Source organism: Rattus norvegicus, chromosome 10, assembly GCF_036323735.1.
Source record: "Rattus norvegicus strain BN/NHsdMcwi chromosome 10, GRCr8, whole genome shotgun sequence".
Taxonomy (NCBI): domain Eukaryota; kingdom Metazoa; phylum Chordata; class Mammalia; order Rodentia; family Muridae; genus Rattus; species Rattus norvegicus.
This window is the reverse complement of record NC_086028.1, coordinates 35956114-35983098: the sequence shown is the minus strand read 5'-3', so window position 1 is coordinate 35983098 and position 26985 is coordinate 35956114. Positions and strand designations below refer to the sequence as shown.

At 43.2% G+C, this 26985-nt stretch overlaps 1 long non-coding RNA gene across 2 annotated transcripts; it reads left to right on the top strand.

Annotated features, from left to right (window-relative positions):
* The first annotated feature begins 9542 nt into the window (after positions 1 to 9542).
* On the top strand, positions 9543 to 24446 carry LOC102546326 (uncharacterized). 2 transcript variants are annotated; one of them, XR_357570.5, is made up of 5 exons: positions 9543 to 10745; positions 12958 to 13079; positions 13819 to 13975; positions 23733 to 23874; positions 24227 to 24446. It is a non-coding gene; the product is annotated as an uncharacterized LOC102546326 (long non-coding RNA). The 2 variants fall into 2 exon arrangements; XR_594674.4 differs by having other exon boundaries at positions 23733 to 24446.
* The last annotated feature ends 2539 nt before the right edge of the window (positions 24447 to 26985 follow it).

Sequence of the window (26985 nt, the reverse complement as noted above, 5' to 3'; positions counted from 1 at the left end):
ACTGTTTGCACTGGGACTGGAGCAGAGGGCCCTGAGGGCGCTCAGGAAGTGGCAAGGCCTCATCCATCCCAGGCTCCAGGATGTAACACTGGAAAGGCGAGCTGGTGAGGTGTCCGGCCGGCTTCACAGAGAATGTGTTGTTTTCAGTTGGTTGCTTGGTTTACTTTGCTCTCCCCCCGGCACGCATTGGATGCTGCAACCATGGTCCTAGGGGCCTGACTATTGCTTGAGATGGCAGCAGAACGTGGCATTGTCCACATGGTACTGATTTTCGGGCATACAGAATGCTGGGGTATGGGGTTATGGAGGCTGCCAGCAAGGCCTATGGAGCAAGAAACTCTGTAGCAGGAATGGATTCCTCGGTGAAAGCAAAGAAAGAAAATGGAACTAACAGTTCCCGGAAATGGAAAGATACGTGGATTTTTAAAAATGAAAACATGAACCATCATGAACATCCATGTACCACCAACGTAGGCTACATAGTAAGACCCCTTTCTCTTACACATATACAAAAGAGCTAAAATTATATATCTGTATAAGTATGTATATGATTTTGATGAAAATGTGTTCTAGTTCATTAGTAACTAATGAATTAAAATCATTACAAGTGCAGCTCTTGCAAAGGACCTGAGTTTATCTCCCAGCATCCACATCAAGTGGCTCACAACCATTGACGACTTCAGCTCCAGGGAATCTTCTGGCCTTTGTGGGCCATCTGCCCCCACACAATTATGTGCACATAGTTTTTTTTTTAAAAACTAAATAAAAGTAAAAGTGTTGTCATTGTTTTCTAAGTAACAGTAGCTGAAATGGAAAAATGTCGGTCAGTTGGTAAGGAGCTGAGGTAATCATGGTAACACTTACATATTGGAATACTATACAGCAGATAAAGTGGACCGAAGGTATGCATGTGTTAACAGATATATTTGAAAATGTCATGAAAATGATACCAAAAGGCATGTGATGGAGAGAGAGAGAGTGAGAGAGAGAGAGAGAGAGAAAGAGTGTGTGTGTGTGTGTGTGAGAGAGAGAGAGAGAGAGAGTGAGTGAGTGAGAGTAAGAGAGTGAGTTCTGAAGCTTGTCTAAAAGTAGTAACGGAATCAAAACATCCCATAATTTCAGAAAATTGGAACTGGAAAAAAAATCCTTCAACTTTTCATTTATTTAGCTTCCTTACTTTAGAAGGCGGGAAAAGGGTAGAGCTAACTCAGGCTTGCCTTCCTTCCCCCTCCCCCTGCCCTCCCACCCCTCCCCTGCCTCTCCCCCTCCATCCCTTTCCCTTCCTTCCTTTCCCTCCTTGTCTGGCTCCTTATTCCCTTCCCTCCCTTCCTCATTCCTTCCATCTGTTTACCAGCTATTTAGCTAACAGTCTGGGTTAAGAATTTCATAGCTATTTTCTGTCCTGGATTTTGCACATAGCAGTTATCAACCACTTGTGGAACAGATGGGAACCCCACCCACCTCAGGACCTGTTCCTGCTCAGTGCACCCAGCTCCTTGCCACTTGCCCTGCAGCTGTGTAGACCGAGACCTGCACTTTTGGCTCTCATGACTGCCCTTTATTCCCTGACTACTGTGGGCTCTTCATCTCGTCATTTGGGAACTTCATGGAAACGCTCTTTCCTTGCCTCTGCTGCCAGAGAGGCTGTGGGTGTAGGTGGAGAGAGAAAGGAAGCTAGTGGCCAGGTCGTTTTAACATGCCTGCATGAAGCTGCCCGTACCCGTGCCTGCAGAGGACATCCAACGCAGCGTCTTGGCACCTGAAAAGCAGGGGGAAGGAGGTCCAGCTTCCAGCGGGTGACCATGGGCCTGCAGAAACCAGAGGAACTTGCTCATGGAAAGAAATACTGGACTGTTGGCCAAATCAAAAGCAGACTACCTATGCAGGTAGAAATGGCGGCAGCAGTTTCCACTGTCAGGGCCGCGGGTGGCCGAGATAGTGCAGTGCTTGATGAAGAAGGGGGGCCAGGCGCTTCCCCCTGGACAGAGGGAGAAGACAGGGCAGAATCCTGCTGAGAAACTTCCTGATTGTATTTTAAAGTGTCACAGAGACGTCATATCACTAATGTTTGCCATGTCCTCTCAGCCTGTGTTTAGAAAGGAACAAAATATTGACCTTAAATTCATTATCAGAACATTGAATAAAAGACCCAGCACAAATGTTAATACCTCATTGACACACAGAATGCAGAACTTGCTAGCGGAACAGAAAAAAAAGATGGCAAGACAGACTCACAACCAGGCTCTAACCCAACATAATTAAATCTTAGTCTACATGTTGTTTCTCCACCTACAAGCCATGTTCCATGTTTCTTCATGAGTCATTTCTATGGTGATTTGATTATGAAATGTCCACCATAGGCTCGAGAATTTTGAACACTTGAGTGCTTGACAGTAGCCTGATTTGGGAAGGTTGTGATGCCTTTAGGAGGGTGGGGCCTTGCTGGGGAAGTGGGCGGGGCCTTGACATCATAACCTAGTCTCACCTCCTCTTCGCTCTTGCTTCCTAACTGGCTTCTTGTTCTTTTAGCCACGCCTTACCTATCATGCTACATCGTTCCCTATGCTGTTTTCTCAGCAGTGAGGGAAGTGATAAGACACTGCACAGTTGTGGGAAGAGAATCCATAATGTAGGTGTCGTGTCCATTTCTCTCTTTGTTAAAAAACTGAGACTTAGGAACTCTTTTGGTTTGATCATGGGGATGCCCATTATCTTTGAGGATCCCAGAGGTGACATGAATTTAGGGAAGGAAAGTGAGGTGGCTCATGTACTCTTCTCTAGCTCCCGGGAAACCAGAGCACAGAACACATTCCAGTATTTGCTAGTTTGGATCTAGAATGTTCTCCAAAATCGTGTGCCAGGCTCTGGCAATTGGGAGGATGTGGAACCTTTAGAAGGTTGAGCCTAGTGGGAGGAAGTTTAGTCACTAAGGGATGTACTTGAGGATACTGGAACACGGTCCCTTCCTCTTTTCATTTTGGTTCCCAGGGGCCAGAGGTGAATTAGCTTCCCCTGCCATGCACTTCCAACAGGGTTCGCTGCTTCAACACAGGACCAACGGCAAGAGAACTGAGTAAACATGGACTGAAAACCCCATAGCTTGCAAAGTGAACCACCACATCGGCTTGCACATGAGCAAAATGAAGGGAGATGCACCTCTCCTCACCTGCACAGAAGTCGGTTCAAAATGGACCAAAGACCGGTATTTTTAAGATCTTAAAGACCCGATGTAAGACCTTAACTCTGACCTGCTATTGAAAATGAGGAAAACACTTTTCCATGCAACTATTGGCAAAGACTTTCTGAAAAGCTCTGTTAACAGCACAGGAAGTAGTTGGTAAAAGGAATTACATAAAATAAAACGCTGCACGGCAAAGAAAGCTTCAGCGACTAAAGAGACAGAGTGGGGAAAATCTTCGCTAATTATATATCAGAAATGGGCTGCGACCTGGATTCTATAAAGAATTCCAACAATCTTACAACCAAAAACCAAATAAAACCCCTGAATCATTCAGCCAGTAAATGGACAAATGCGTAGAGAACTACAAATGATGGGCTGGGAGACAGGCCAGTGACTGAGAGTGTTAGCCGCTCTGGCATGAGGGCCTGAGTTTGGCCATGTATAGTGCTCTGCGTGTCTGCATGTGATCCTGTAGCCTCAGCTCTGAGCAGGGGGAATGCGGCAGAAGCACTGGACCTTGCTGGCCCCAGAAAGCTATCAGTTCCGCGAGAGATCGTCTCAAGGGAAGAAAGTGGCCAATAATAAAAGGTGGCCTCTGCCCATGCATGTATGCACGTGTATACTCAGCTGCACACATATGTGTTTTATGCACGCATTCCACACTTCACATGTACACAAAGTTTTTAAAACATCATTTACAAACGACCAATGAATGCATGGAAACTGTTGAGCTTCCTCAGTCATCAGGGGGAATACAAATTAAACTGTGTTGAAGTTCCAGCTCATCCTGGACAGAATGGCAATCAGCCAGAAAAAAAAAAAAAAGACAATACATTCTGGCCATGATGTGGAGAAAGACTTTACACACTGGACTTCATACGGGGCTGTAAACTGGGGGTGGCGGCCATTTTGGAAGTCAGTATTGCGGTTCCTCAAAAGACTGAAAATACAACTGTTAGAAGATCTAACTCTGTACCCAACTGGTTCTAACTCAGCAGACCATGGAGATATTTGAACAGCCGCACGTGTCGCTGCCTTCTTTGCCACAGTCAAGGTGTGGCTAGTCTAGATGCTTATCCACGGCCGAAAGGGTAACGAACATGTTAGGTATATATAGGGTGCCAGTTTATTCAGCAGGAGTTTGAGAAAGAGCGTAGTGGTAAGGGCACTAGAGCACTGGGTTCAACTCTCAGCATCCACATGTTGGTTCACAAGTCCCTTAATTCCAGTTCCAGGGGATCTGATGCCCTCTTCTGGCTTCTATGGGCACTGCATGCATGTGGTAGACAGACACAAATGCAGGCCAAACACTCACACTTGCTGTCTTAGAGCTACTATTACCGTGATGAAACACAATGACCAAAACAACTTGGGTAGGAAATAATTTATTTGACTAAAACTTACAGGTAATAGTCCATCATTTAGGGAAGTCAGGGTAGAAACCTAAAGGCAGGAGTTTTTGCAGAGACCTTGGAGGGGTGCTGCTTTCTGGCTTGCTTTCTTATAGCACCCAGGACCCCCAGCCCAGGGTGGCACCACTCACAGCGAGCTGGGCCTTCCCACATCACGGATTAAAAAACTGGCTATAGGTTTGCCTATAGCCTAATCCTATGGAGGTGACCTCTCAGTTGAGGTTCCGTCCCTCAGATGACTATTTATAGTTGACATAAAACTACCCAGAACACAGATAAAATAAAGATAAAGGAGAAAGGAATCCTCTCTCCTGCCATAGTGTAAGACACTACGTTAAGTGAAATAAGCCATATTCAAAGAAAAATAGTACATTTTTTCCATGATACAGAATCTTGACTTTATATGTGAGCAGATATGTGTATATCTGGGGGGTGGGGCTGGAGACATGGTTGGAGATTACAAGGGCATTTTGCTCTTTGTTTTTCTTTTCTTTTTTTTTTTTTCGGAGCTGGGGACCGAACCCAGGGCCTTGCGCTTGCTAGGCAAGCGCTCTACCACTGAGCCAAATCCCCAACCCCAGCATTTTGCTCTTACAGATGGTTTTCAGGACTACGTGGGTGGCCCATCACCCCCTGAAGCTCTGCGGACAGGGCGTCTGGTCCCACCCTCTTCCGGATTCTGATGCCCTGCTCTCATATGTACAGACACATATCATATAACAAAAAATAAGCGAATCTTAATAAAAAAGAAAGCATGCTGGAATATCTGTGGCGTGAGAGCAAAGAAAAGACGATTTGAGGGAGGAAAGAAGTCCTGTGAGAGAGGAGAGGGAAAGGGGGGGTGTCAATAAAGACTAACATGATCATGCATATTGTGAGGACACCATGATGAACCTACCACTTTGTATAACTTTAAAGAAATGTTTTTATTTGAAAATAAACACACAATCCTCCTTCCTCTCGTGTTGACTACCTCGTGTTGACTTCCTCTCGTGTTGACTACTACTTTGTCATAGCAGCAGAGAGATGACTAACAGTTTTAAGCCTGACTTACTGAACACAGATCTGCCGATAAGGAGGCTGATGGGCAGGCAGTGGCCCTGGTAAGAGTCCAGGTTGCCTGGAATCTTCTGTGATTTGGGCTGAGCTCTGGCCTCAGCGAGCATCTATTTAATTCCATGTACCTGAATCACCCAGGGGCCAATGACCCCTGTGACTCCCACTGCCTCAGAATAGGAAAAGGTTCATGCCAGGAGCCTGCCCAGTCAGTTCTCTTTGGGAGGCAGCGCTGGGTGGGTTGGCAAAGCCGGGCATTTCGAGGGCTAAAATTGCTTATTTTTTCTAACAATACTTCTTCAGTATCCTGTGGTCATTAACACCTACTATGTAGCAGGTGTGGAGGGGGAATGGGTAAAGTAAAGAAATTGATTACTCTGACTCCTCATTATTTTACTCAGAAGTCCCTCACTGATCAGCAAGCAGCTCAGAGTTCTGTTAACTCTTTTTGAGCCAGAGATAAAGGAAAAGAAAGTCATGTGTGCATAAAGAAAATCTTTTATGCAGGTTACGCAGGTAATATGAAACACACACACACACACACACACACACTCATACACATACACTCTGGTTGGGCCTGACCACCTGTCTCATCAACTCCACAAGTGTTCATGCATACTTACAGACGCATACCTGTACTTACATATGCATATCCATTTGGTGGATGGAGTCACAAGCTCCCAGGAGCAAGCACCAATGCAGAAAACACCTCACTCCTTCTGGGTGAAAAAGAAGTTCCAACCTTTATTGCTTTACCTTTTTATTGCTGAAAGTAACAAAAGCCCCAACTCTCTCTTGGAGAGAGAAAGAAAGAGCCCCTCCCTACTGACTCCCTATTCTTTGTTCTTACATTGTTCGCAGGATAAATGGTCACATGCTATTTCAAGTATCTTTACATCCCGAAGGTTCATAGCAAGTTTAAAACGTAAGTTTAAATCATAAGTCAAATAAGGCGTTGCACCAGAAATGTTCACATGTGTTTCCATTAAGACTAGTGCATAACTAAGCATTCGTTACCTACTAGATCCATAAGTTCATTATAAGTTCAAAGCAATTTTTATATCACAAGCCAGCATGGTTTTGTCAAAAGGCAACTCATCTGCCTTGTGTCTCATTAGTTTTGATGTCAATATTTCATCTTCTGTCCTTGCACCTAAAATAAACTGTCTCTCCCCAGTTTGTGACCTTTAGCCATCAGATATTGGTTTCACAGATAGCCTAGAAGCAAAGTTTTCCCTGATTGTAAATTTGTTCCAAGCCTGCTTTCTATCCTAGTGTACTTAGCCCATAACACATGAAGGTTTACAGAGCCCTGTTTGCAACTTTCATACCATAGAGGGCTCAAAATTACCTGTATAAATTAGGAATTCTATAGCATTATTATTAGGAATTATGAAATCATCAATTTATCTACATAGCATCACTACATGATAGTAGATCTTCGTTGATCTGCAGAAAAATCTGCCCAGTGGGTAGGCTGACGCTCAAGAATCATTAGACTATGTGATAATGACAGGAAAGGCATATCAACAACACGAATCAATCCTGAGTTGAGATCTCCGAAGACCCTGTGGTTCAGAGTTTACCCATTGCAGCCATACAAAACCACGGGCCGCCTCCAGAAAAGTCACTTCTTAGTTTCAGCCTCTCCTAGGTGGCTCCTGAAAGGTTCACATGAAGGCAGAAATGTGCTTAGAAGAAACTTGACATAACTTTGGAGCTGATAAAGTCAGGAACTTCAGAGACCTTTGGATTGTTCTGGAGATACTGATAGATTCTGACTCTTCTTATCCCTGCGCCAGCATCTCTAGGTTCAACTAACTGTGGGTTAAAAGTATTTGAAAAACAAAATACCACCTGTCTTAAATATGCACACACACTTTGCTATCATTATTCCCTAAAAAGCACAACACACCCACTATTTGCTTACTGTGTTCAGCATTGAAAGGGATTCAGAGCTGATTAAAGTATGTGAGAGCATTGCATAGGTTTTATGCAAAAATAAACAGTTCTATATGGGGCTGAACACCTGTGGGGTTGGGTGTCAGAGTGGTTCCTGAATTCCAAAGGGTACCTGCACTCTTTAGAAGGAGCATAAACCTCAGAGTCAGCATTTCCTGTTCTAAGAGTTGATCTCTGGAAACACTCATATAGGGTGAAGTTACCTGGTAGCTTTGGATGACACTACATGATGGCCTTGAGACCTAGAAATGGAGATAGACGTGCCATCCTGAAGCCTGAGAGAGGGAGTTTGGAGGCTGAAGGGTGAGGGATCAAGGATAACATTAAGAAAATGTTAAGCGGGGTTGGGGATTTAGCTCAGTGGTAGAGTGCTTGCCTAGCAAACACAAGGCCCTGGGTTCGGTCCCCAGCTCTGAAAAAAAAAAACTTTAAAAAAGAGAATGTTAAGCTTGAGATGCTTCCAAAACACCCAGTGAGGGAACCAAACCCATACTTGGATGGTTTGAAAGTTGGAGGTCAGGGACATCTAACTGAAGGAGTGAATTAGCAAGTCTTCAGCAGGTGCATGGCCTTTCAAACCAAGGGTATAAACTTTAGGAAAAATAAACTCTATCATGGGTTGATGTGGGAACATGGGAAGGGTGACCCAGTGATGAAGTCTGATTACACGTGTTTGCTGGGATAGGAAGAAAACCACGGCATTTGTTAAATCATGGACGAGTGCAGCAAGAAGACAGATTGGAGGAAAGGGAGTGGGCAGCTGTGTTTCACCTTAGAGATGGCTACCTTGAATTAAATCAGGTTCGAGAACACAGAGGTCAGGCATAACATTGACAGAGGAACTTTAGAGAAATGGAGAAGCCATTGACCAGACATGGAACTGGAGAGGAGACAGAGAGACTGGGAAGTTTGCGCAGGAGGGGCGATGGCAGCATGCTCCAGGCGAGTCTGGAGAACTTTCCTGAGACAGCGTGGAGCTGGGTAGGAGGTTTGCAGGGCTGGGACAAATGTAGACAGACTTCGTTTTAAATGGAAGCCTCCACACTGTTGCTATGTAACTAACAATCATTCTGTAGAGAAGACACTGATGGTGGACTAAAAAGAGACATAAATGGAAGAAGCAAATTCTTCACTCGGCAAACGCTTCCTGCTTATCCTTTAGCAGCCATCTTCATGGGTGCAAACCAGAGCATCAATGGCCCTGGTGTAGCTGCCACTCGCAGGGGGCTGACATTCTGAGGGGTAAATTTTCAGGGAGCAGAAAGCTTGTGGTGTGACAAGACAGGCAGGGACGTGAGAGTTTCTGTATGAGGGGATAGAATTGTCCCTTGGTGGCACCTATTTTCTCAACCGTGTATAAAGCAGGACACTATTCATATTTGTAGGGGATGGGAAGGAAAAGTATGAGGTTCTGACTGGAAAGAGACTCGTAATGGAAATGCCTGAGTAACTAGGTCACGCCCATTGGAGATTTGCGATCATGAACTTGAACTGAAGTCACTCGTCCAACCATGTGACTTTCTCCCGTGGTGGTCAATTAGCTCAAGTCCAACCAGGGGCACTTTCCCCAAGATCGCCCCCTCCACCAAAGGCCCGATAAGCCATGGACCAAGAGACCAGGGGCTGAAAACTCTGAGGCTGTAAGTCAAGATCAATCTCTATACCTTTCAAAGTTTCTTTTTTTTTTTTTCCTTTTTTCTTTTTTTCTTCGGAGCTGGGGACCGAATTCAGGGCCTTGTGGTTGCTAGGCAAGCGCTCTACCACTGAGCTAAATCCCCAACCCCCCTTTTGAAGTTTCTTACCTCAGACATTTTGTCAGTGAGCAGAAACTGTTGAAAATCTTTTAGATCAGAGTCTTAAATTATGATAAAATTAGAAATGTGTCCTTTACATGAAAAAATTGACGCTTAAGTGAGAGTGACTGTGTGCATGCTTATGTGCATGAAGTACACATGTGTATGCATACATGTATGTACAGACCAGGAGTCGGTGCTGAGTGTCTCTCCTCTGACTCCACCCGCCTCGTTTTCTGAGACACGGTGTCTCACTAGACTGGAACTCCCGGACTAGCCTAGTCTGGCTCTAGCAAGTTTCAGGGATCTACCTGTCTTTTAGTCCTTAGTCCTTTTAAAAACAACAAACAAACAAGAACATGTTGTGAGGGCTGAACACTGGTCTTCATGCTTGCAAGACAAGCGATTTGCCAACAGAGCCTTTCCCCTGGTCCCACAATGATGTTGGAAAATTATAAAAAAGGGCTGTCTTTTACCCCCACTAGATCTGGCACCACAGTGCCCCAAGATCTCTGGTGCACAGAAGCACACATCCCAACTCTACCGCCACACACTCTCCCAGACTCAGTTCTCCACAAGAAAGAACACTCAAGACAATAACCCCTGATCCAACTGATAAGATAATTGCCCACCTAAGCATACAAAGCCCCGTACAATCCATCCCTTAAGAACATTCATAACAAACTGTAAATACACAGAGTGGAATCTTAGTGTCAGCCTCCATGTTCTCTCTGTGGCTTCTCCGGCTTCTCCCCCCAGTCTCTAGTCTCCTCCCGTTCCAGTCTCCTCCTCTTCCCTCAAACTTTTCTCCCGCCCATCCTTCCTTCTTGTCCAATGACAGGCCTCCTTCTATCTTGTACCTGCCTTACCTGTATGACATCATCCCACACCCCAACTCAGTGGCTTGTTGCCGTTTTTTTTTAATGGGGTCTCACTCTGTATGTGTGGTTGGTTGACCTTCAGTGCTTATAACATCAGGAACTGAGAAGCAAGGCAGTGAGGGAGTCCACCAGGCAGTAGCCACACATGTGGATCCAGTAGTCAGAGTGGGTGAATACTGCACTGATGAGGGAGGGAGAGATGGATTCATCAGACGCGGTGACATCAGCCTATCAGAGCTCCTGGGAAAGGGCCACAGAGTTCAGGAGAACTGACAGGGAGAGGGGTAGTGGTGGGAGGATGCTTGAGAGGGGGGATGGTGATTATGACAGTGTCTATGATGAGGCAAGGCTGGAGCTGCTGGAAAAGGGAGCAGGATGAAATACAGCGTGGGCTAAATGGCACCACCTACAGCTCCTGTCTAGACCTTGGAACTGCGACTACGACCTTTACGTGGGGAAGGTATGTGCAGGTAGAATTAAGAAAAATCTGGAAACCCAGCAGCCTAATTGACAGGTGGCCTTCAGTTTGGATCCTGAATGTTCCTCACAAGCCTGTGTGTTGTAGGGCTTAATCTCCAGCCTGTGACGTCATCTAAAGGTGGTCAAGTCTTAGGAGGGTATGGTCAAAGGAATTTGGGTCACTAACTCAAAGGGCATGTTGGTGTCCCTGTTTGTCTGCCTGTCTGTCTGAGTCTTTCTCTTTGTTTCTCCCTCTGTCTCTTTGTCTGTCTGTCTGTCTGTCTGTCTGTCTGTGTGTTTGTGTCATCCCAGTTCCCATGATGTGAACAGGCTTCCTGCACATACTCCTTCACTACAAGCCAAAGTATTAGGTCAGTAAACATGAACTGAAGTTCCACTCCCTTTACTGTGATTCTCTCAGGTATTTGTCATGGTTATAGGAAGCTAGCTTACAGCTTCAAATTAAACCAGTTCAGAATCTGCCCCAAGCCCTGTCCCCCTTCAGTCTTTGTAGACACAGTATCACCATGTGTCCTCAGTTGGCCTTGAACTCATCAATTGTCTGTTTCACTTTCCTACGTGCTGATATCGTATCATCTTACTGCATATTAAAGCCCTTAGCATAGGAAGGTGAGAGGGCAAGGCCCATAAGAGAAGGCCCTGAAAAGACAGGTGTTCCTCAGCCACAGGCCAGATAGTGTGGATGAGATTTTCCCCAAGTCCCCAATGGGATTGCGAATGTCTCGACTTAAGCCTTCCAGCCTATACAACTGTGAGACCGCAGGTTTTTAAGCACCCCGTCTGAAGTAATTTTTTTATAGTAGTCCTCAAGAAACTAACTGGCTTCTTCACATGAGAGGAAATGTGTTAGCCAGACCAGCAAGATCGGCACTTTCTTGTTTTTAATACAGAGGCTGACTGAAGGGACTCTGGCTGGCCCGAGTGTGGCAAGCACGGCTCTGGCAAGGCCTTGCCCCTCTCCCCCATTCCCTCTACCTTGTGGGACAGGGGGGAGATGGCACATTGCATAAGCACTGGGAGGAAAACAGAGCAGGGGCTGAGCTGACAAAGTATTGTGTGATAGATGTTACCTAAGGAGATGACCTATGTCTACTCACCCCAGGTTGGAACCTGAGGTAGACACCATAGAAATACTTGCACCAAAATCTAACTTGATGAACCTGTGTGTGTTCTTTGGGAGTTATTAACAGAAATATTGGTGAGTGGTTACTTACAGGAACATGGGTGGCTCAAAAGCAGCCCATCACTGAAAAGCCCACCAGAACATGGGTAACGGCTACTGAGAATTGCAAACCTGGAGCCCTCTGCACCACTTGCAGGAAGCTGGACATGGCAGAGACTCCTTTCCTCGGTATGGCTGCCAATCACCTCCCCTAGCAGTTCTTTACAGCATCCACAGCCTGGAGAAAGATCCCGATGAAGCTGAGCTTAGGTTTCGTAGACATGTGAAACTTGTTTGCCTGCTGGGCCTCACAGACCTCAACTCCCTCCTAAAAGGAGTGTTTCTGTTCAGAGGAAATCTCCACACAAGGAGGCAGAGCTTGGGCCAGGAGTATGGTGGTCAGGCACTTTGGCCTCCTTGGGTCAGACATTGCATCTATTTCCAATGGCCACTGTCCTTGTCCAAGGCTAACATTTGAAAACAAATCCATCTCTTACAGTTTTTAGTAAAAGTCTATGTGTTCAATATCCCACCTTATTTTTAGAGTGGTTTCCACTTTAAAAGCTTCAATACTGCCTACTATGCATCAGGTTGAAGGTATCCTTTTTGTAACCTAAATGATGTATCTTCTCTTTTTAATGTGTTAATCTTTGAATGGTTGTGAGAGAGTTTTAAAGTTGCACAGTATGTCTATTGTTCCCAGGAAGAAAGGACTTACTCTGTATCTGAAAAGCCTTTCTCAGAATTCCTGGAAAGCAGGAGCCATTCGTATAAACACAAAGTTGGCTGGCTTGCCTCCTAATACGAGCATCTCTGCGATGGCGGCTAACCTTTCTTGGATAGCATTACTCCGCAGAGAAGCGGCAGAGCCGAGTGGGGGCTCCCATGCACAAACGAGTGTTTAAGTTAGAGTCTGTCCTTCTGAGGAAGCCCTTCAGTCTGTCCTTGTAAGAAAGTCCTTCAGTCTGTCCTTCTGGAGTATTTCTTTCTGAAGACTTGTTTCAACATACATTACCGTTTTACCTTTCAGAACAAGTCCTGGAATTTATGTACCCTCGGCCTGCCTTTGCCAACACGACGATGTCGGTGTGATGGGAGCTCTGTGCTGTGATGGTGGAACAAGCTTGAACCATTGTGTTAAATGATGGACAGGTCAGCATGGGTCTCTCCCACTGAGGAAGCCAGAGGATCAGTGACACCCACACAAAACCATGCTCCTGTTTTCCCTTCCAAGAACTCAGCAGGAATGAGTTTGAACAGATGCAAACTGATGTCCACCCATTTACTCATAGCATCCAAGATCCACTCTTCCATTTCTTAGGTGTCACCATTTCACGCAGTGTTGCTGGAGGATTTCGCTTTCTCTGGGATACTGGGAACCAAACTCATACCGGGCATGGGGGCCCTTCACATGCTAGGCAGCTGCTTCACCCTGAGGTACTCTGCCCTCCTGGGACTTTGTGACACACTAGCTTTTTAGTTTTTGCACTGTGCAACATTAACGTACTCATCAGAACAAAACGATGTTTGTATTGAGACCATGATGACTATTTTATTTTCTTTACATATATAGATGAACATGGGTTTCATATATATATGAATATACATATTACTTTTATGTATGTATAAATTTCTTTGATATATGGAGGAAATTTTTTTCATGTGTCATTTTAGAGAATATGCATTTTTTAAAAATGATTTTACTCTGTGCTGGGCCTAAAAATATGTGGATACTTACTATAATTTATTGCTTGTTTGGTAACCAGTTAAGATTCTTAAGGTAATGTGTTCCCTCTTTAAGGTCGGAGATCCCAGAAGCTAGTTTAGGGCCGTTCTTGCATTTAAGGTGATCACAGCGTCACCTTTCGCTTTGCCTCATTTTTTTCCTCAGCTGAATTCCTGTTCAGTGATTCTCATGGCTCCGTGGCGGTGACGCATCCAGATGGGAAAGCAGAAATGCGGTGCATGGGAAAGAGCTTTGGCATCTCACACACCGCGGACCAAGAATACACGGAAGGACTCATGAGGGCAAGGTGGATGACTGCCAGGTATGAGGTGCATCGCAGTGCGGAGCTGTTTTTAGTGAAAAAACAACTTGGAACCAGGCAGGCCTCCAGCATCACTCAGGATTGCTGTGGCCTCATGGCCTCTTGTCTTCCATAGGAATTTTAAGATTTTTGTATTTCTGTGAAGAACTGCAGTTTGATTGGAGTTGCATTGAATCTACAGATTGATTGCCTTTGGTGGGACAGCCAATGTCATAATACTGATCCTTCCAGTTCAAGAGCATCTTTCCATCGTCAGTGTCTTCAATTTATTTCTTTAGTGTCTTAAAGATTTCTTTTATATCTTTGGTTAAGTTTAATTAAAAGTTGCTTGCGACAATGCGCGCTCCCGAGGAAGGGAGGTGTAGGCCGGGATGGGTGGTGGGAGGGCTGGGTGTTGGCGCGTGGCTTGCGGGATCATAGTGGCTGAGGGCGCCCTGGGCTGCAGGGCTGACCCCTGTTGGGCGCAGAGGGCTGAGGAGGCATCGCCCCGGCCGCGGGACCCCCGGGAGCCGCAGCTTCAGGCTGGGTTGTTTCTTCACCAGACTAGGAACTCCTTGACAGAAGAAATCGTGTCTTGTTCATCTATGTATCCTCAGTGTCTGGCACAATTCCTGATACACAAGTCAAGGTGAATTTTGGGGCAAGGCCACTGCTTTACCAAGGTCTGACACTAGTGATAACCACAGTGGAAGGTTACAGTTAAAGGCAACAGTTTCTCATACCAAAGTAAAAAGAAAAAAAGAACTGGTTTGAAACAGCAATATATACTGAAGTCATTGTAGATGGAGAAATTAAGAAAACAGAAAGATCCAGTAGTTCTTCTAATCCAAAGTGGGACGAGTCCCTGATTGTAAATGAGACCCCACAGACCCTTGGAGTTTCCAGTTTGGAGTCATCACGCTTTAAAGGCAGACGCTCTATTGGGAAAAGCAACAGTGGACTTGAAACAAACACTGTTAACACACAACAGAAAACTAGAAAAAGTGAAAGAACAATTAAAACTTTTACATGCAAAACAAGAATGGAATAGTGCAAACTGGGGAACTGACAGGTTGCTACCAGACCCCAAAATATTCCAGCTCCAAAACCACTCACATCTGAGCCCACCAGTACACGGGTAACCATAACTGTCATATCGTTTGAGTGAAAATTAAAGAGGTTTATGTTAAAAAAATGTTGCTTATGTGTGTGTTTGTGTTTTTGTTTATTTGTTTTGTTGTTTTTGGCCCTGTAGATGGAATTGTTTCTCTCAGTTTCTTTTTTAGTTAGTTTGTGACAGGTATAGGAAGGTCAAATTGTTTCTATGTATTAATTTTGCATCCTACCACCTTACTGAGAATGCTTATTGGTTTTAATAGTTTTCTAGTGGACTCTTTAGGGCCTTTAATGTATAGACTTGTGTCATTGCAGATGGAGACTTCCTTCTTTGCTGTTTGTACCCCTGTGATTTGCCTTCCTTGTCTTCTTGCTTTAGTTAAGACTTCCAGTACTGTATGCATAAAGTCAGAGAAAGTAGGCGCCATTGCCTTGTTGGTGATTTTACTGGAGATGCTTGGCCTTCTGCATCAAATATAATATGGGCTGTAGTTTGTCATTTACAGTTTTTCTTTTTCTTTTTTTATGACTTGTGTTGAGATTCGTTGCTTCTATTCTGATATTTTTTAAATTATCTTTTTATTGAAAATAATTTCCCCTCCCCTATGTTCTTCCAGATCTTCACAACCTTCCTGCCTCCCAATTCTACGCCCTATCTTTCTCTTTCTTTAGAAACCAACCAATCCCAATCCCCTAAAAACAGAAACCATAATATACAAGCAAAGACCAGCAATGCATGCCCACTCCCGCAAGCTGAAGAAAGTAAGGCTTTTCCGTGAAGGGTTTTGTCGAGAGGCTTCTCTGTCTGTTGAGATGACGTCTGATTTCTCACTGTGAGTTCTGTACCTCAGTAAATGCTGTTTTAGACAAAGCTCATGGACTGCCGAGAGGAGTGCGCTTTCCACAGTGCTGTGTGGAATGTTCTGTGCCCGTTAGGCCCCGTTGACCCATGATGTCATTTAAGTCAGATGTTTGCATAGTTTACACCTGGATGACTTGTCACCTGATGGCACTGTTGTATTGAAATCTGCCACTTTGATTTCACTGGGGTTAACCTGTAACTTTTTCCCATAAGTAGTATTTCCTTTGCGAAAGGTGCACAAGGCTCGACGGGTTTAGATTAAAATCATATTTTCTTCCATCCTCTTGATGGGTTGCTCCCTTAACCAGCATGAGTGACCTTTATTTCTCTTTTCTAGTTGTGGTTTCAAGTCCCTTTTGTCATATATGAAAATAGCAGCTGCTACTGGTCTTCTGGTTCCCTTTGTTCAGAATTCGTTTTTCTATGTTTTCACCCTAAAATAGTTCTTATCTTTTTTGATGAGGCAAGTTTCTAGGAAACAATAGACAGACCAGTCCTGCCCTTCCGTTCGTGATGTGGGTCTATATCTTTGGGGCAAGAAACTGAGAGCCTCGATATTTGGAGTTCTTGAAAGCTTTATGCTGTGTCCTGTCAGGTTGTCAACTGTACAGTGTTTAGTGGTTTCCTCTTCCACTCTTGCCTAAACATTACTGGTCCCAATGGTGTGTGTGAAAAAGATTATTAATATTCTGCATATATTAATTACAACAGATGTGTTGGTCTTTCTCCTTAGTCTGAAGAATTCCTTAAGTAGTGGCCATGGACTAATTAAGCCTGCTTTTCCCATGGGAGGTTTTCCTTTCTCCTTCAGTTAGCAGTGAAAGCTTTGGTGGGTAGAGTAACATAGGCTGGCAATTGTCTTTTAAAAACTTGCAACATATTATTCAGTGCCCTGCGGGCTTTCCCAGTTTCTGCTGAGAACCCTGCGGTTACTCTGATGGGCCTGACTTTCTACATGCCATGGTTACTCTTTCTCCTGCTGTACATCTATATGTGTGTCTATAGGTACATGCTCTTTGTGAGCGTTTGGTGAGTTGAAAACACAGTGAGGGGAAATTCTTTGCTCTTGTCTGTTTAGTGGTCTAAATGCATCCGTATCTGGAGAAGATACAGATGATGCATTCTTTGTCTGTTATTAAAAATGCTTTTAAAAGGAAATTCACTGCCTTCTTTTATACACATGATTTGATCTTTTCATGGTGTCCCAAATGAATACAGCCCAAACCTTATTCATTCATCTTTGTCCTTATTGGGACGCTCTTATTCTCCAACTTTGTCACGCTTACAGGTTGGTAGGACTTTACTCAGAAATTTTTGTATTTGACTTCTTACGATTTTCACTTTCTCATTTCTAGTAGTTCAGTTTATCTTCAGTGTTTCTACTGCCATAGAAACACTAAAGGTGTGTTCTCTTGAAGAGAACACTTGAACTCTTGAAGGTGTGTTCTCTTTGAAGAGCCTGTTTGCCTGTGTGAGGCCCTTAAGCCTAAAAGTCTTAGTTCTGTTGCCGAGGTTTCATCTAGACCCTGTTCACCACAGGCCGTCGCTAGAGGAGTCAGGCTGCCTGGCTTTTTGACATCGTTTGTGGTTGAGTTGAAGTCCTGCATCTGGAGCTAGTTTACAGGTTGAGTTTGTTTATTGTTTATCGCAGCAGAAAGTGAGTATTCACATGGTCACTGGGCACTGGACTGTTATCATTACCAGGGCAACAAGTAGGGCTGGAGCCTGCCTGCCAGCTGTGCAGTCCTCACCAAGACAGCAGGACTGGAAGTACAGCCCCCAGCTCTACTGTACTCAGCAGGGGAAAGGACAGGGCTGTGTGTCCCCCACCCATGCAGTCCTCTTGGTGACGGGTAGGGCTAGAGCCTCTCAAGTGCCCCACTGTCACTCGGTAATGGACAGGACTAGACCTATATAACTAAGTAACTAAGGAGAAAGGAAATGCTCCCACTGAAGTCATTCTTTTTAGAAAGCAGCTCCGTATGTCCATATTAGAAATTCAGCTCAAGATATTTTTGTCTTCCTTTTGGATCTTTCTTTAACTTGCGACTGAGGAAAATGCCAAATGTTTGTCTAGATACTAAAAATTTCAAGTCAGACTTATTCTAATTTCCTCGAGTCTTTAGTGAAGATTGGTTTTAGTATATTTATCTTCAAGAGGCATTTTCTTCCACACGCCACTTATTCACCTTACCTTAAGCATGTGGTTTTAGAACATAAATGAGAAAAAAATGATTTAACTATTTTTCCAAAACTAAACTTTAAAAATGGCCATGTAAGATTATTTGGAGACAAAACATTTCTTAATCTGTAGAAATTCAAGAAACATTTTTTTTGCAGTATTCTAAAAAGAAATGAAAACACCTTTGAGATAAGAAAGGAAGTAACCACCTATTTGAAAAAGGCACGCATACCTGTGGTCAGCGTTGGACAAATGAGAGTTTTTTTTTAATAATCTAGTTGAACTGTTTATATTTCCTGTGGATTTTGAAATTTTAATTTTTTTTCTTTTTTTCCGGGGCTGGGGACCGAACCCAGGACCTTGCGCTTCCTAAGCAAGCCCTCTACCACTGAGCCAAATCCCCAACCCCTGAAATTTTAATTTTAATTTCTAAACTAATGGTGAGCTGATACTGAACAAGTTACAGGAGACGTTGCCACCTGCCTGTACTGTCAGTTTCTGTAGCTGAACAATGACTACAGGACACAGACACAGAGCACTGCACTTAGGAACATTAACACCACCCATAGTTTTCATTGCTCAGAAAGAACAGTCTACACTGTCTCCTGTTTCCCCCGAGAATTCGATGTACATGTATGTGCAGAAGACAGTGAGCTGTCTGCCTTCTCCTCTGGGTGTGGGGAAGTAATGGTGTATGTGATTGAGAGAAGACAGTGGGTAATTTGTAAAAGGACAGCGGTGTGATTGTGACATGAGATGGCTGCTGCCGTTAGGAGCATTGGTGCAATATTCAGTATTACAGATTTTAAAAATTAATGTAAACTCATTAATATTAACCCAGAGCACTCAATGTTCTGTTGTGGAGCATCGTCCTCTGGTCAGAGCCTGGCCAGTGTCCCCCTGGGGCCTCTAATAAGCTGTAATTACTTGCAGGAGTCCTGCTTAAGACTGGGTCCATCAGTGTAGACAGTGGTGTGGGAGAAGCTCATAAGGTTCTGCCTGTTCTGGAAGGTCCAGATGCAAGTAACTGTTGCTAGGGAGATAAATATTTTCTGTGATAGCACAGCAGCTGGTAAGTCACTCACAGTTCTCTAAGCAACTCAAGTATACTCAGTATTTCGCTAAACTCGACTTGAGCTGGGTATTTTCTTTGGTCTGTTGTTGTTGCCCTATCTGGGATGAATTGACATTTGTTCGTGTCTCTGCAGGAACACAACACCTTCAAAAGATAATTTGGAAAAATGAATATTTTATCTAGTATATGGGTAACTTGACGACCACCTTTTTACCTTTATCACATGAAAAGTGTCAGGAGCCATTTTGTCTGCTTCTATGAAAATCGGCCTGCCAGGCAGGGTCAAGGCAAGTCAGGGTCTGCTGGCAGAGTTCCTGGCCTGCTGATGCGTGGGACAATAAGAGGAGATGCACTTGAAGCCCAAGGCGAGGGGCTGAAGAGTCTATTTATCTTGTTGGAAGGAATAGGGAGGCCTCCAAATGGGAACAGATGTCCTATATATGTGAGCCATTGCTTCTGCTTGTGACTTTGCTTCTCATGGCACTGTACGGTATAAAAAGCCTACGAGAAATAGACTTGGGGCTGCAGTAGTCACTGGATGGCCCTCTCTAATTTCTGTGTCTTCTGTCTTTCCTATCATTAATCCTCACTTCCCCCTCAGAGGACTGTTTGACTCCTTCCTGCTGGCCTGTTGCATAAAAGATAAAAAAATTTCATGTACGCCCCATATGCAAACTAGAGTAGATTACTGAAAATTTTCGAAGTGGTAGTTTTTATTTGCTGGGATATCTGCTCTTGGCTCCACACAAGCCTGGAGCTGGTTCTTTGAGAAAATCAACAAGATAGATAAACCCTTAGCCAGACTAACCAGAGGTCACAGAGAGTGTATCCAAATTAACAAAATCAGAAATGAAAAGAAAGACATAACAACAGAACCTGAAGAAATTAAAAAAAAATCATCAGATCCTACTACAAAAACCTATATTTAACAAAACTGGAAAATCTGGAGGAAATGGATAATTTTTTAGACAGATACCAGGTATCAAAGTTAAATCAGGAACAAATAAACCATCTAAACAACCCCATAACTCCAAAAGAAATAGAGCAGTCATTAAGTCTCCCAACCAAAAAAGAGCCTAGGACCAGATGAGTTTAGTGCAGAAATTCTATTGGACCTTCATAGAAGACCTCATACCAATACTGTTCAAACTATTCCACAAAATAGAAACAGACGGAGCACTACCAAATTCCTTCTATGAAGCCACAATTACTCTTATACTGAACCCACACAAAGACCCAAGAAAGAGAACTTCAGACCAATTTCCCTTATGAATATTGACGCAAAAATACTCAATAAAATTCTTGCAAACCAGATCCAAGGACACATCAAAATGGCCATTCATCATGTAAGCTTCATACCAGGCATGCAAGGATGGTTTAATATATGAAAATCCATCAATGTAATCCACTATATAAACAAACTCAAAGATAATAATCAACATGATCATTTCATTAGATGCTGAGAAAACATTTGACAAAATTCAACACCCCTTCATGATAAAAGTCCTGGAAAGATCAGGAATTCAAGGCCCATATCTAAACATAGTAAAAGAAATATACAGCAAACCAGTAGCTAACATCAAACTAAATGGAGAGAAACTTGAAGCAATCCCACTAAAATCAGGGACTAGACAAGCTGCCCACTCTCTCCCTACTTATTCAATATAGTACTCAAAGTTCTAGCCAGAGAAATTAGACAATGAAAGGAGGTCAAAGGGATACAAATTGGAAGGGAAGAAATGAAAATATCACTATTTGTAGATGATATGATAGTGTACGTAAGTGACCCCAAAAGTTCCACCAGAGAACCACTTAACCTGATAAACAACTTCAGCAAAGTGTCGGGGTATAAAATTAACTCAAACAAATCAGTAGCCTTCCTCTACTCAAAGGATAAACAGTCTGAGAAAGAAATTAGGGAAATGACACACTTCACAATAGTCCCAAATAATATAAAATATCTTGGTGTGACTTTAACCAAGCAATTGAAAGATCTGTATGACAAGAACTTCAGGTCTCCGAAGAAAGAAATTGAGGAAGATCTCAGAAGATGGAAAGATCTCCCGTGCTCATGGATTGGCAGGATTAATATAGTAAATATGGCCGTTTTGCCAAAAACAATCTACAGATTCAATGCAATCCCCATCAAAATTCCAACTCAATTCTTTATAGAGATGGAAAGAGCAATTTGAAAATTCATTTGGAATAATGAAAAACTCAGGATAGCAAAAACTATACTCAACAATAAAAGAACTTCTGGGGGAATCACCATCTCTGACTTCAAGCAGTATTACAGAGCAATAGTCATAAAAACTGTATTGTATTGGTACAGAGACAGGCAGATAGATCAGTGGAACAGAATTGAAGACCCAGAAATGAACCCACACACCTATGGTCACTTGATCTTTGACAATGGAGCTAAAACCATCCAATGGAAGAAAGATAGCATTTTCCACAAATGGTGCTGGTTCAACTGGAGGTCAGCATGTAGAAGAATGCAAATCGATCCTTTTTATCACCATGTACAAAGCTTAAGTCCAAGTGGATCGAGGGCCTCCACATCAAACCAGATACACTCAAACTTATAGAAGAAAAAGTAGGGAAGAGTCTTGTACACGTGGGCACTGGGAAAAATTTCCTGAACAAAACACCAATGGCTTATGTTCTAAGATCAAGAATCAAGAAATGGGACCTCATAAAAGTGCAAAGCTTCTGTAAGGCAAAAGATATTGTCATTAGGACAAAACGGCAACCAACAGATTGGGAAAAGATCTTTACCAATCCCACTGATAGAGGGCTAATGTCCAAAATATACAAAGAACTCAAGAAGTTAGACTCCAGAGAGCCAAATAACCCTATTAAAATATGGGGTACAGAGCTAAAAAAAAATTCTCAGCTAAGGTAATGCAAATCAAAACAACCCTGAGATTTTACCTCATACCAGTCAGAATGGCTAAGATAAAAAACTCAGGTGACAGCAGATGCTGGCGACAATGTGGAGAAAGAGGAACACTCCTCCATTGTTGGTGGGATTGCAGATTGGTACAACCACTCTGGAAATCAGTCTGGAGGTTCCTCAGAAAATTGGACATTGCACTACCTGAGGACCCAGCTATACCTCTCTTGGGCATATACCCAAAAGATGCTCCAACATATAACAAAGACATATGCTCCACTATGTTCATAGCAACCTTATTTATAATAGCCAGAAGCTGGAAAGAACCCAGATGCCCTTCAACAGAGGAATCGGTTCAAAAAATGTGGTACATCTATACAATGGAGTACTACTCAGCTATCAAAAACAATGACTTCATTAAACTCATAGGCAAATGGAATTAACTAGAAAATATCATCCTGAGTGAGGTAACTCAATCACAGAAAAGCACACATGGTATGCACTCATTGATAAGTGGATATTAGCCAAAAAGCTCGAATTACCCAAGATGCAATCCACAGACCACAGGAAGCTCAAGAAGGACGACCAAAATGCGGATGCTCCCACTCCTTCTTAAAAGGGGAAAAAATATCCATAGGAGGGGATATGAAAGCAAAGTTAAGAGCAGCGACTCAAGGAATGGCCATTCAGAGCCTGCCCCACATGTGGCCCATATATATACAGCCACCAAAACTAGATAAGATTGATGTAGCTAAAAAATGCATGCTGAAAGGGACCGGATATAGATTTCTCCTGAGAGACACATCCAGATCATGTCTAATGCAGAGGTCAATGCTAGCAACAAACCACTGAACTGAGAACAGGACCCCCTTGGGGGGAATTAGAGGAAAGATTGAAAGAGCTGAAGGAGCTTGCAATCCCATAAGAACAACAATGCCAACCAACCAGAGCTTCCAGGGACTAAACCACTACCCGAAGACTATACATGGACTGACCCAGGGCTCCAACTGCCTATGTAGCAGAGAATAGCCTTGTTGGGGCACCAGTGGGAGGGGAAGCTCTTGGTCCTGCCAAAGTTGGACCCCAGTGCAGGAAAATATGGGGCGGCAGTAAGGGGGATGGAGGGGGGAATACTCATATGGGGGAGTGGGAGGGGATGGGCGCTTATGGACAGGAAACTGGGAAAGGAAATAACATTTGAAATGTAAGTAAAGAAATATATCTAATAAAAAAGGAAATAAATAAAAAAGTAAAACAAAAAACAAACAAAAAACTACTAATTTTTCTATTTTAAACATTTTTCAAAATGTCTAAAGCCAAATGGTAAATTGTTTTATTACGTTTGCCCTAGGATTGTCTTTCTCTTTACCTCTGTTTTCTAACTGAAGGCTGTAAGAGAGCTTTGGAGACCTTAGACTGTTAGATTTTTTTAATATAAGTTATAAACTAAAATAAGATGAACCAAGGAGGAAATGCTTTAAAAAGAGAAGTTTGATTAAGGTGCATTCCTGCATCGATTAAGAAAGCAGAGAGAAAGACAGTGTGTGTGTGTGCATGTGTGTGTGGTGTGTATGTATTAAATAATTGAAACCGGCAGGTCTTTTTCAAGCACTGCAGCATTAACATGTGACTTACATTTTATCCTAGTTTGTCTGCGTTGCCCAGCAATGAGCCAAGTAGAAAAGAACCTGCAGAGAGTCGAGGAAGAAGGAGAGATGGCGATACTGAAGGGGCACTGAGAACCTGATGGGACTGGAGCAAGGAAGAGCCACATTGTCATCAAGTTAGGGTACAGAGGTGTTCCTTCGAAAAGGGAGTGAGAAAGCTGTCCTGCTTAGTTTCTACCGACTTCCCTTTGTTTATTTTTTTTCTGTTTTCTTCTATATATTTTAGGTTATACACATAGTAGTGGGTTTCTTTGTGGCATTTGCATACACAGGTGTCATTAAATTCCGTTCTCATTCATTCCCCTCCCAGCTTTCCTTGCCAACAAACATGATATCTGTTACTAGTTCCCAGTCAATAAATGGCCACTGACTAGTTTTTATCTGTCTTCCTACCTAGATTGTTTTATGTGAAAGATTTGAGACTGGGGGTCTGTATCAGTGTCCCTCAATTGATTAGACCTTTTATTGCTGCAGGGCACCTCAGAGGGCTGACCATACATTTGGTAGAATAGCATTCTGTAGTGGACTCAACACTCAAACAAGACTTCCTGTCGACATACTGGACTTTCCTTCCAGCCCGATGGAAGTGGGCAAGAAGTTATTGGAGCGGTTCAATGGCCCGAGCCTCAGGGCTAAGCTTGGAAATGCATTCTATTTTAGCCCCTAGATGTGAACTACTAGAAGATAAAATTTGGAATATCATTTATCCTCACATTAATTTAATGAAAACAATGAAGAAGATAACTGATGCAGATATTGTAAGAGATTGTAAGAACCTGTAAGAGATTTCTATACTCTCAGTCTCAGAAATACTTTCTTACTTTAAACACAAGCTCAGTGTATGGTTCTCTTGGGAATATGGTAAAACAACCAAATGTCTGCATGCCAGACCACAGCATGGCTTGGTGGGCCGTGTGTGCCTGGTGGATGTTAGATGTTTGCAACACTGGGCCAGCTTGCCCTCCTGTGCTGCTGAAGGCCTTGGGGCCCTTTTCTGATCTGATCATCCAGCAGCTTTTGTGAGCTCTGTCAAGGCCACACTCGATGAACAGCTTCCCATACAAGTGTTGGCTCCTCCCCTTCACAACCTTCCCCACCCAGAGCTTTCTAGATTACTGCTCTTTGCTTTCTTCGTCTAATCTGCCCTTGAACTTTGTAGTTTCTGTCTGATAATTTGTTTTTATTACACATTTGCCTTTATTTAGTATATATATATAATTAAAAAATGTAGGTTAAATATTCCCACAGATTTAAAGATCCAGAGCAAAGCAATATCATTCAGTACTTAAGATACATATGTGTGCTTTGAGAAGGTCACTTTTTTGTTGTGTGTGTGCATGTTTATGTGTGCACATGTATGTGCATTTTGAGGCCAAAGGTCAGCATTGGCTGTCTTCCTCTATCACTATCTTATTTTCTGAGACAGAGTCTAACTTAGTTAGGGTTTTACTGCTGTGAACGGACACTATGACCAAGGCAGCTCTTATAAAGAACAACATTTAATTGGGGCTGGCTTACAGGTGCAGAGGTTCAGTCCATCATCAAGGCGGAAACATGGCAGCATCCAGGCAGGCATGGTGCAGTAGGAGCTGAGAATTCTACATCTTTATCTGAAGACTACAGGCAGAATACTGACTTCCAGGCAGTTAGGATCAGGGTCTTAAAGCTCACAATCACAATGACACTCCTACTCCAAGGCCACACCTACTCCAACAGGGACACACCTTCTAATAGTGCCACTCCCTGGGCCCAGCATATGCAAACCAGCCCAGAGTCTCTCACTAAATCTGGAGTTCACTGATGTGGGCTGGATTGGCTGTCCAGTGAGTCCCCTAGGTCCTCCTGACTCCATCTCCTCAGTGCTGCGTTACAGGCATCAGTATGGGTTTATGAAGTTCTGAGGGAAAACCCAGGGCCTTGAGCATGGTAAGTACACCATGAGCCAGGTGCCCACCCTTGTCATTATGTTTAACAAAGCAATAACCTAGTAAGTTAGTGAAATCTCCTAGTAAGAATATACTTGTATTTTTCCCCTCAAATGTTACCCGTATTACAGAAGCTAAGGTACTAGAGATTCACAGATTGGCAAGGGTATGCATGAATTATTATGTAATAGGGGATGAACATATGTTGTGCATAGAGAAAGGAGCAGGTCACAAACAGAATTCAAATTGAGATGCCAAGTAAGTCAAGAAAACCCAGTAAACTCAGAGGAAGACAAGATTAGTCAACAGACCTTAAGTCTGACTTGCTTCATTGCTTCAGTAACAGTGAGACAAAGATATGCTCAAAAGGGGCATTTTTTTTAGTTACAGTTTGCATAAAACATGCAAAATTTTAGTCCAGAAGTAGTCATGTGTCTGTGGGTATCGAGGTATGGGTGAAGCATTGGGAGAATCAGGATGGGTTCCATGTTTATTACATGAGAGGCTGGAAAAAGCTGTGATAAACTCTTTTCACGGGTACACCTGAAAGGTAATGATGCTCATATCCTATCATTGCTGACATGGTCACACATCTTTGCTTTTTACCCTATGTCATATCTCATATATTTGGCAAAGACATTTGTGTAATTGAAAAATAAGATACCAGTAACATAAATAGTCTATCACGCACAAAACATTAATATTTCAGGTCTTTATATGCTCAACTGTGCATGCTTAAACAGAACTTTGATTTTTTCTGTCTGGGGCTTTCCTATGTCAGGAGAATTTAAACTAGAACTGTCTTATTTGTAATGCCCAATTTATATCCCAATTTTAGTAGAATTATCTTGTTCGAACGTGTTTATGGAATTAGAACTATAGTCAAAATAGAACCAAAGAATAATCTGATTATTCTTTTGTTGTACATCTGATTTATTGTATGCTTTCTTGATCTTTCAATCAATAAATAATTCCATATGCTGTCAAGCCGTGTTTTAAGCACTATCCACAAGTGAGGCACGCTGGTGCACCCTGGTAACCCCAGCTTGAGAGGCATGAGCAGGAGACTCTAGACCCACAGCCCTACCCAGTCATGTTGAAAGATGCTGCACAAACACAAGTGGCCACAGAACCAATTTTCTGTAAGTAGAAAGGAGTCTGTAGTCACCAGCAACACTCCTATTTCTATGGAGAATTTAAACACGTATAACTTTCAGCAGAGAATTAGAAGGGAGTCGCTGCATTTGCATTCCCTGTCCTTCAGAGCCCGCAGTGAGTTCATGCACAGAGCCCACTCGTGCTCTGTCA